This window comes from Aplysia californica, unplaced genomic scaffold, assembly GCF_000002075.1.
Source record: "Aplysia californica isolate F4 #8 unplaced genomic scaffold, AplCal3.0 scaffold00043, whole genome shotgun sequence".
NCBI classification, from domain to species: Eukaryota; Metazoa; Mollusca; class Gastropoda; order Aplysiida; family Aplysiidae; genus Aplysia; species Aplysia californica.
In genome coordinates this window covers 552,679-564,112 of record NW_004797313.1, presented here as the reverse complement: position 1 = coordinate 564,112, position 11,434 = coordinate 552,679, and the positions used below count along the sequence as shown (strand labels likewise).

The 11,434-nt window shown below is 43.4% G+C and overlaps 1 protein-coding gene across 9 annotated transcripts in view; it reads right to left on the bottom strand.

Moving 5' to 3' along the window:
• LOC101854148 (band 4.1-like protein 5) overlaps nucleotides 1–11,434 on the bottom strand; it is a 59,732-nt gene that overhangs the window by 41,263 nt on the left and 7,035 nt on the right. The gene's annotated exons all lie outside the window — the stretch shown is intronic.

Below are 11,434 nucleotides of genomic sequence, written 5' to 3'. Positions count from 1 at the left end.
AGACAGACAGACAGACAGACAGACAGACAGACAGACAGACAGACAGACAGACAGATAGATAGATAGTCCATGTTCCTACTCTAGCACCCGAAAAAAGAGGTGACATCAAAAGAAGGTGTGTTGAGATGAAGTGAAACCTAGCAACACAACGATGAGGGGGAAAACCAGGTCGGGTCGACCTACTCAAATAGCAATCGACACGTTCGCTGACACTTGTAGGGCATCGCGGTACTTCTGCTATTTCTGCCGCTCAAAGCTGTGAGGAAAAACCAAAAAGGCGGCGGGACTGCGGGAACAACAAACTGAACTTAGAACAAAATAAATATCACGAAACCAGAACAGCGTACGCACATTGACCCCCGCACACTCACTCACTCACTCCGTCACTCACTCACTCGCTCACGCACGTGTGTACTCGTTACTTTCGATCCAAAAGGTAGTTACCGCGCGTGTGTTAAGCGAGCGTGTAACACCCAGCGCACGCTGCCAATCGGGTTTTAGAATTTCTAGTAAGAGTTTTACGGCACTTGCAACATAATATGGTCAAATATATATATATAAATATATAAGTTCCGAAGATTAGATGTGTTATAATAAGCGAGTAACAAAAATAAACAAGAAGGACAGATCAGGACGACAGATGTTTGATAGGAAAGAAGGAGCAAACCACACCAGATCACCCGCCAACCACCCACTGCAGATGTTAAAAATCAATTTCACGCCACACTAGGCAAAATACGTTTTATATCAAAGGTTGGGTGCTTGGTCCGCCCGACAGAACCGAGGGCAGAGATAAAATATTCGGTGGAAAAGCCAACAAAACAAACAAACCGCACCCCACTCGAAATCAAATCTCCCATTTGCCAGTGGCGATGGCCGGTTTCAGCATCAGTTTGGGAAGTGTTTGTTCGTTCGATTGCGTAAAGAGAAGAATATCGACACAATAACGATCATTTAGCGCAGGGAAAGAGTATCGTGAGACAGAAAGAAACGAAGGAGGGAAGAAAGCAAAGAAATAGGACCTACCATCGGCGCCCTCTTACCACTACAGCGTTCGCAATGATAGCTGTGAAGAGTTGTCAAACAATTTATGTAAACAGAAGAAGAATAAGTAGCTTGGACGACTTCAAGGACAACGTTTTAGTTTTAGTAAGAGTTTTAGGGCACTTGCAACACTGTCAGATCATATTATATAAGCGCCGAAAGATTAGAGGTGTTACAAGAGAGTAACATGCAAAGGAAAGAAGGTGGATATTAGTTGTGTCCTTTTTCAGGGGGGGGGGGGGGGTGTTTCTTGTGAAGGATTTACGGCACTTGCAACACAGACCGGTCGTATTATATATATATAAGTGCCGAAAAGTAAAAGGTTAATAGAGAGTAACACAATTAAAAAGGAGGAGTGATTAGGACGATAGGTGTTCAATAGGTGAAAAGAATCAAGACACACCAGAGCGTCCACCAACCATCCACGATGGAACATCCTCATAACAGCACGTTTGTTGACTTGTTTAAACAAAAAAAAAGCAAAAAGTCAAGCTTTCGATCCGTGCCAATGTTAACACCAACTCGTCGCCGGCGCGACAGAGGCTCAACCAAAGGCTTTGAAAGGGCTTTAGTGTTTAACCCCCCCCCCCCCCCACACACACACACACACACACACATCTTTTTCCCCTATCGGGTAAAAAACAAGCCCGGGTGTTGTATAAGAAAGAGTAAGCAAAAAAAGAAAGAAAGAAAAAAAAATCATACTTCACCAGAAAGCAGATTACAATCAGTTGTATTTTCAGTTTTTAATTATAAATGTTTTACGGCACTTACAACACAAGTAGATCACAAAAGTGCTGGAGATGAGAGTTATTACTAACAGAGAGTAACATACGAAGAAAAGAAGAATTTAAAAAAAGGGGGGGGGGGATGAGAATGATAGATGTTTAATTGGAAAGAAAGAGTAAACCACATCAGTCGAGCAACCCGCCAACCACCCACATAAAAGACGAGTACGCAGAAAATAAAAAGATCCCCACACTTCACCAGGAAGAAGATTAGGACCACAGAAACCCGACAACGATGAACAGAATGGGCTGTAGTAGTTTACGACCACTGGGCACGCACGATAACGGGCAGGTTTTGTCTTGGTTTTGGTAAAAGAGTTTTATCAAGGGCGGTTGGTGGGTGCTGTGGCGTGGTTTGCGCCTTCTTTACTGTCAAACATAAAACATCGTCTTTATCTCCCCTCCTTCCTTTAAGAGTTTGTTTCTCTCTTGTAACACCTATAACCTTCGGCACTAATGACCTATCTGTGTTGCAAGTGCCGAAAAACTCGTACTAAAACAACAAATTGTACGACACTTACGACACAAGCAGGTCATATAACTGCCCAAAATAAGTGTTACTAATAGAGAGTAACATACGAAAAAAGAGAGTTTAGGACGACAAATGTTTTATTTGAAAGACACACTATAGCATCTTGTTGTTTTAGTAGAGGTTTTACGGCGCTCGCAACTGCATAAGGTCATATGAGCGCCAGAAGATTAGAGGTGTCACAAGAGAGTAACAAACATAAAAAAATAGCATCATAGCATCTACCAACCACCCACACACAAAAAAGCGAGTAACAAGAAAACGGGCACACTTCACCAGAAAGCAGATTAGGACCACAGAAGTGCGATAACGGGTAGATTTGTTAGTTTTGGTAAGACTTTTACGGCTCTTGCAACACAAACAGGTTAAAAAAGTACTGGAGATAAAAAATGTTACTAACAGAAAAAAGTAACATGCAAACAAGAAAGAGAGAGAGAGAGAGAGAGAGAGAGGGGGGGGGAGCTAGATAGATAGACAGATTAGGACAATAGATGTATGATTGGAAAGAAGGAAAAAACACACAAGAGCACCCATCAACCAGCCTCACACACACACAAAAAAAACGAGTAAGCAAGAAAAAAGCGGCCACATTTCACCAGGAAGAAAATCGGGGCCCCAGAAGCACTCTCACATTTCCAAAATGAGCACACACGTAAGCCAAAATTTCTATTTTTTTTAAAATAAAGCAAAACTAGCCCACTTTCGTAACACTACCAATGTTCACCATAAATAGCACAAAGAAATGTCTGCTGAAGACATAATATCATTAACACCCAGGATATCTAGGCTCGCCTAATCCCCTCCCTCTACCCGACATACATTCATCAAGACTAGGCCGACGTTCCACTTCGTTGTCCACGCTGTCTGCCTCTCCAGTCCAGGTAACACACAACTACTCTTCCAGCCAAACGTTCTCTTTTGTTTTAGTAGAGGTAGTACGGCGCTCGCAACTGCATACGGTCATAAGAGCGACAGAAGATTAGAGGTGTTACAAGAGAGTAACAACATTAAAAAAGAAGGAGGAGAGATAAGGACGATAGATGTTTGATAGGAAAGAAGAAGCGAACCACACCAGAGCACCCGCCAACCACCCACTAAACATTCTCTTTGAACCGGCCTATATCGCAAACCGCAACATTTACATAGGGCACAACGGAACCCGGACCCTGACACAATAGTGAAGTATAAAATTATAAAGAGCTTACAAACCTATTTTGCTGAAAGAGCATTCTTTTTCTTCATATCATTATACTATAATATTATCATCATCGTCATCATCATCACAACCACCACCATCATCATCAAGGGGCTTTTTAAACGTACACAATGTCCAGTGACCAACATTGTCGTTGCTTTTTTTTTCTGTACCATAATAGAATGCTTCAAGTCTGGCCCCAGACACAGTACACGATGGATGCATCAATCAGAAGTGTCATGGAGTTTTCTTGGGGTTTTTTTTAATCGCCACCTAATGTCAATAGACCACACAATTAGCAAAGGCCAACGGCGTCAAATAACAGAAAAGTCGAGACGATATCCGCAAGTGCCCACACTACTTCAATCAAGAGTCTTCCATGAACGAGGCCAAAAGCATGAGTTTCAGCTACTTGGGCAGCAATTCAGACCCCCAGATGGGCAGTTGAAGGGTGTCTTTAGTAGGTCCCACTTTTATTACTTCCCCCCGCTGGTCCTGTCTGTCTGTCTGTCTGTCTGTCTGTCTGTCTGTCTGTCTGTCTGTCTTGCTCGTTCCAAGCACTAAATGACGTCATTGTGTCTATGTGCTTCTCTCTACTCAAATCGACAAGCTCAGAATCCCGTAGAACCATAACATGCTTCCCAGGAAGCCAAGAATGTTTCTTAGTGTTCTTGGGCGGGTTTGCTGGGTAATACATGTTGTATTTGTAAAGCGCATAGAGCGTGTTGTAGAGCATGGATATGCGCTATTTTAGTCAGAGTTTTACAGACTTGAAACATAAAAAAGACCACATGTGTACCAAAGGTTAGAGGGATTACTAGTTACTACAGAGAAACATAAAAAGAAAAGAAGGAAGACAGATAAGGACGGTAGATGTTTGATGGGGAAAAAAGAAGCAAACCACACCAGAGCACCCGCCAACCACCAGCAGGTATGCACTACATGAATGCAATAATTATTGTTTAATATATTTATTTGTTTGGGTTTTTTTGTTTTGTTTATTTGTTTGTTTATTTATTTATCTTTCGTTCGTTCATGCATTCATTAATTCATTCATCCATTCACTTATTTTTTTCGTATATAACATACCATCGCCATATGCCTACTTTCCGACCTGTTTTAGTTGTAGGTTCCCCTCTAAACGCCTGCCTGACAGACTGACACACGCTTACGCCCACTCGACGGCTACACACTCTTCATTTTACGCTTTGCCACTCAGCTGTAACAATGAACAGGTAAACGCGATGCTTTCTCGGGCTTGGCGACATAGCGGGCTCTGCGGAGCAAGAATCTTACGGTGCAGAGCAGGTTCCCTTGCATCTGATGCTGGGCGCACAAGCAGTCTCTGATCTGAACTTTGACGAGGCTTTTTTATGTTTCAGAAGCCGTTTTCCTGCACTTGCAACACATTTAGGTCATATATAGGTGCCCAAGATTAGAGGTGTTACTAGAGAGTAGCACACAAAAAAAAGTGGAAAGATTAGGACGATATTATGTTTGGTAGTAGAGGGGCAAACCGCACCAGAGCATCCGCCAATCACTCACTATCTGAACTCTGCATTCGTTTGTTGGTTTTGTAAGAGTAAAGAAAGAGAAGTACATTGATACAGTAAAGACTATTAAGTGCAGGGAAAGATACAAGACAAATTATAGATAGGAGCAATGGAGGATAATGACGGAAGGAAGACCTACCACTCAGTGAAGCCATCCAACCACCCGCTATCTGAACTTTGTTCATTCGTTTATTTGAATAAAGAAAAGCACATCAACACCATACAAGTCACTCAGTACGGGGAAAAGACAGAAACAAACAGAAACAATAGAGGGAAAGAAAAAGAAAAAGGATCAACTTTTGACACCCCACGCACCAAACACGTTTAATTAGAAAGAAAGTATCTGTCAGTGTCTATGGACAACAAGGTAAGCTAGCAGAGATCCATTAACCCTAAAATAGAAATAAACAGAGTTTGTTTGTTAGGGTACAGAGACGCACATCGACACAAGAATACAAGAATGGTCATTTAGTGCTTAGTCAAAGTATTTGTTTGTTTATCTGAGTAAAGATTTTTTTAAAAGCACATCGACACAATAATGGTCATTTAGTGCTGGGAAAAAATAAGACGGACAGACAGACAGAAACAACAGTGGGGAAAGTTAAGAACTAGGACCTACCAGTGGCGCCCTCCAACCACCCACGAGAAAAAGTAAGAAAGACAGACAGAAGCAACAGAGGGAAAGTAAAGAAGTAGGACCTACCAATGCCGCCCTCCAACCACCCGCAAATCAACAGAGCGTAATCAGAACACGGTGTTCTTGGTCCCAACAGCGCATCGTCGTGAAAGGAGATTACGGCAATAGTAACGACGACATCAAAAATGATTATAATCTTTCACACAGAAACACCGACGCAGAAACAGAACAAAACAAAACCCCTAAAAAACAACAACTGCTTTGTTGTAATGATGAGAGTTGTGAAAAGTGAATCACCCCTTATCAAAGGAGAATGGCCTACTTTCTCCAAATGGTGGTCGTGGGAAGACAAACGAGGCTGAAAGGGTTCTTCTTCCCCCCCATCTTTTTGGACTGTCGTTTGTTCCGTGAGACGTTTGCTTTGGGAATCAAATTTTGCTCCGTTCTTCCTAGCTATCTTTTTGTTTGAAACAAAAGAAAAGGGAATGTGAATGAAAAGAATCAGTGTTAATGGAGTACTGTTTGTTCGTTCGAGCAAAGAGAGACACAGCGACACAATAACGGACTCTCTCAAAGCAGCAAACAAGAGCGCTTGCAGTGATTTTCATAAACACAAGCGAACACACAAATACACAGACACAGTGCTATGAGTTAAAAGTTTTGCCCGATTTACTGTCAATACGATGTACCTATAAAGCGTCATGAATTCAGAAGATGAAAATAGTAACAAGGACCAAAAAAGAAGAAAAAAAAAAGAAGTCATGAATTCAGAAGATGAAAATAGTAACAAGGACCCCCCCCCCAAAAAAAAAAGAGCAGGTGCACACACACAGAAACAGCGTTAATGGAGAAATAGTTTGCTCGTTTAAGTAGAGAGAAGCAACTCGACAGGGTCATTTAGAGCAGGGAAACGGTAAGACTGACAGACAAGGACAACTGAGGGAAAAGGAAAGAGAAAGCGCATAAATTATTTAGGCTGAGAACAAGGTAAGAAAGACATCAACACCGAGGAAAGAAAACTACGACGTGTCAAAGTTCACGAGCCATGAGAAAACTAACCACACAGATTTGTTTTGTTGTTAATGTAATGTTTAAGTAAGAGTTTTTACGGCACTTGCAACACAATTGGGTCACAAAAGTGTCGAAGATTAGAAGTGTTACATGAAAGTAACGTACACAAAAAAGAAGTAAAGATAAGGACGAAAGATGTTTGATAGGACAGGAGCAAACGCCTAACACTAACACCTCCACAAGCACAGAGAAAAGGAAGAAAAACTACACGACCCCCCCCCCCCCCGCACACTACACAGTAACGTTTTGAAAAGATTAAAAGTTGTGGATGTGAACATTGACGCATCCATCCATCTCTCTCTCTCTCTCTCTCTCTCTCTCTCTCTCTCTCTCTCTCTCTCTCTCTCTCTCTCTCTCTCTCTCTCTCTCTCTCTCTCTCTCTCTCTCTCTCAACAGTGCAACAAAAGCGCTTGCGGGGATTTTCATGTGCGCACGCGAGCACACACGCACACACACATACACACACACACACACACACACACACACACACACACACACACACACAAAACAAAATTTGGGCGACAGGAGAGTGTTCCTCTTAAGGTAAGAGGAAGTTCTTTCCCAGTGGTCTCTCCGGTCGCATTCCTTGTTATCTCATCCTTGTGATGTTATCTCATCAAGTCAACCCACGGAGAAATAGTTGCAGACAACAGACAGGCAAGCAGACAGACAGACAGGCAAGCAGGCAGATAGATAAAGAGAAAGAAACGAGGGTTCTACTTTTTGTTGTTGTTTTTTCCCGGGGGGGGGAGGGGCGGGAGGGGATGGGGCACTAGCGGGAGTCAATTAGTCAAAAATTTCATACGAATATAAATCTTTCATATAGAGCATCAGTAAAGGGAAAACACAATTCTGTCGGACAAAGAAAAATAATATGCGCAAGACTTTTGCGTCGCTTGCTACACAAAAAACAACCTCCATGACTCATTTTTTTTAAATAACAAAAGAAAAAAAAAGGACCCCAAAGCCTTCGCTGGCATCTAGGTACGACCCTACACTCCTTTCCCAATTGCCCACAATCGGGTATTAAACGATGGCAGTGCAATAGCGCGATAGTATAATATTTACACATTAACACGTGTGTGTATATATAATGCGTATGTTTGGGGGCGGGGGGTAGAAAGAAAGAGAGAGAGAGAGAGGAGGGGAGGGAGAGAGGGGGGAGAGAGGGGCAGAAACAAACAGACAAACAGACAGACACACACATAGACACACAGAGAGAGAAAGAGTGTGAGAGAGAGAGAGAGAGAGAGAGAGAAGAGAGAGAGAGAGAGAGAGAGAAAATGAGAGAGCGAAAGGGGGGAGGGGGGTGTCCCTCACGAGTGCGTCTATGCGCGTGCGTTCATGCGCGAGCAAACTCAAGAGTGTGGGTTTTTCGTTCTTTTATAACTTGTCTGATGCTGTGCATGTTTGCGTGAAACAGCATTAATCCCTCAGCTCAAGACGACAATCACACTCCCCCCCCCCCCTAACCACAGACAAGCGTCATCATCAGCAAACTTTTTTTTTTTGTGGGGGGGGGGGGGGGGGGGGCTCAGTGAGGACCACAGTGCAGCAGGCCCGCACAGTGCTCGGCTAACACACACGGGGACCAACTCGGACGGACAGTTCAATGTGAAGGCGGGCAGGTCACCGAAAAGGCGCTATCCACTTCAGCTATGGAGTTGTTCTGCCCTCTAAACTTTAAGTCCAAACAAAAGGGCCCTCTCCCGGGATTCCCCCGGCTCGGTTGTCAGTCTGCGCGCACACACAAAAAGACTGGGTGCGTTCCGGCGGCAGCGGTTGCGTTCAACGGCGGCGGTGCTCAATCTATCAAAGTACACCAGTTCTTGTTTACTTTTTAAAAAAAATATCAAGCACCCACTTTTGCCATCTTTAGGAGGCTAAAAATAAAATATTTCTACCACCAACCGACATGTATTTCCAAGCGGGGCATTAAAATAACGCCTGTCACTACTCGGGTGATCCTCGCCGCCCAAAAAGATTACAAGATCGTTCACTTGTGGGCTATATCGCCCAGCACTAATCCGCATGTTGGTTTTTTGTGCACCGCTTGTTTCTTTTTAAACTAAGCTGACAAATGTGTTTAGAAAGTGAACTAACCTTTGAAAACAAAACCAAAAAAAAGGTGGGGGGGGGGGACAAAAATATTGAAATACGACACGCATTCAGGTCAAGTGTAAGATAACAGGAATGCTTCTTGCAAGGGTTAAAGTAGAAAGGCATTGAACGGATAGGAACAGCTATTCTGATAGCCCTATCGAGATAGATACGATTACGTCTACCGCTTGCTTTGAGCACGGGGGGCTTGTAAAAATATTTGTTTACTCCCCCCCCTACTGATACAGCCAACGAAGCGTCCGTTTATACCACTGACTGCTGACCCAAATGTCAATTTAATGAGACCCTCACCGTGGTCCAGGAAAAATGCACACGTCTTGATAACCGCCCAGAAACGGAACAGATCAACGACATTATTCGCACCTTTTTTCCACAGGGGCTCCGACAAAGACGTCAAGATCCTCACATTCAGATCGCGTATCCTCAAACACACACAATGGTACCATAACATGATGACGGCAGAAAAGACCCATTTCCCCACAGCTAATAATATGGGGAAATGCTCTTTCTTCTCCCCCCCCCCCCCCCCCCAGGAATAATACATCAATACTGACACATAAGAAGAAAGAGAAGAGCGAACGGTGGGGGGAGATCCTAGGTAAAAAAATACAATGACAGATGTACCTGAGCGGTAGTTTAGGACGAGGCAGCACAATAACAGCCACACATCACAAGGTACACATTAGGTTTTTTAGCTTTGGTAAGAGTTTTACGGCGCTTGCAGCACAATTGGATCATAATATAAGTGCCGAAGACTAGAGGTTGTACAAGAAAGTAACACAAAAAGAAAAGACAGAGGTGAGATAACGATAGATGTGTTGTTGTTTTTTTTGTTGTTGTTTTTTGGTAAGTGTTTTACGGCGCTCGCACTGCATAGGGTCATATGAGCGTGCGGGACACACCTAATACTTTTAGTTGGTAGGAAATTTTGAATTTTGCCCGGGTGGCGGCCGAAGCCTACTCTTATCGATTTTAGACCACCAAGGGATATTTAACGTGCGCAACTTGCACACAGGCCCTCCGAGATTTTTCGCCCTTGTCCGAGAAGGCTAGGAGTAGATCTTTCCTACCAGAAGATCAGGGGTGTGGCAGAAAAACAGCTGTAAGGAGTCAATGAGTAGCAGTAGAAAGGCTGCAGAAAGAGTCAGGAGCCCAGAGGAGGGGGCAAATGAGGTGAGGGGGTGGGGGCAGAAAGAGGAGACGAAAGCAGATGACAGAATATTGCCAGAGAGCAGGAAAGGAGGTGAAAGGAGACAATTTTAGAGAAGAAAATTTTTCGGTCACTACCCGGATTCGAACCCGGGACCTTTGCATGAGAGGCCAACACCTTATCCTCTAGGCCACGAGAGCCCCCGATAGATGTTTGATAGGAAAGAAGGGGTGAACCATATCAGAGCACCCGCCAACCACACACACAATAGGATGATAGTAGCTTATCACGCTAAAGGATGTAGAATTTCAGAGACAAGAGAGAGAGAGAGAGAGAGAGAGAGAGAGAGAGAGAGAGAGAGAGAGAGAGCGAGAGAGAGAGAGAGAGAGAGAGAGCGAGAGAGAGAGCGAGAGAGAGAGAGAGAGAGAGAGAAAGGGAGAGAGAGAGCGACAGGCAGACAGAGAGATTCCTTTTGATCAAATAAGACAGTGTACGATTAAGTAGGAGGCTGAACCTGCGACTTCCTCTCCCTTGATCAAAGCAACATGGGAAAGACGGGGGAGGGGAGAGGGGCGGGAAAGGGGAGGCGTGCAAGCTCCCATAAACACCCACGGACTTCAGGAACGACACACTGGGGACTCAATCCATACTGACACCCTTCCCCTAGTCTGACATGAAGCCAACTGAAATAACAGCACCCTCAAACCCAAGTGACGCACATACCATCAACGTGCACACCCTCCAAGTCTAACCTAATTGTTCAAACCTTAAGACAGTAGCTAACAATTGCAGTTCAGTCGTACATTTGAAGATGACTTTTCAAGACTGAAAAAGAACAACACAACAATTCACAGTAACTCCAATATAAAAAGAATAAATAATAATCAGGGAGCACAGGAAAACTACATATCCCTCGGAGTAGATATTACATAGTGCAGACCAAGGCTAGTGTGGAATCACACATATGGGACATAAAAAGAGATAGAAACAAGGGCAATCCTCATTGTGACATTTGATATTTGTAGGGACACAGCCAGCTGATACAGAAAATGTCAGAAATCCCAACGGCAAAATCTTCGCCTGTCTTTATCACAGACAGTCAAAACAAGAATGTCTATCCATGCTACAATAGAAAAAAAGTAACATTTCGTCCCTTTTGCACCTCCTCCCCAAACTCCTCCATTCCTCGTGTATTATCTCCACACTATATAAAATTTACAAAACAACTTATTTTTCATCATAATTGTCCAACATGTGCTATACGCTTCACTTGCAATTAGGTGTTGAATAATTTTCCATTTAATAAATATTATAGAAATGCCATCTAATTGAGAAATGAAAAGAGA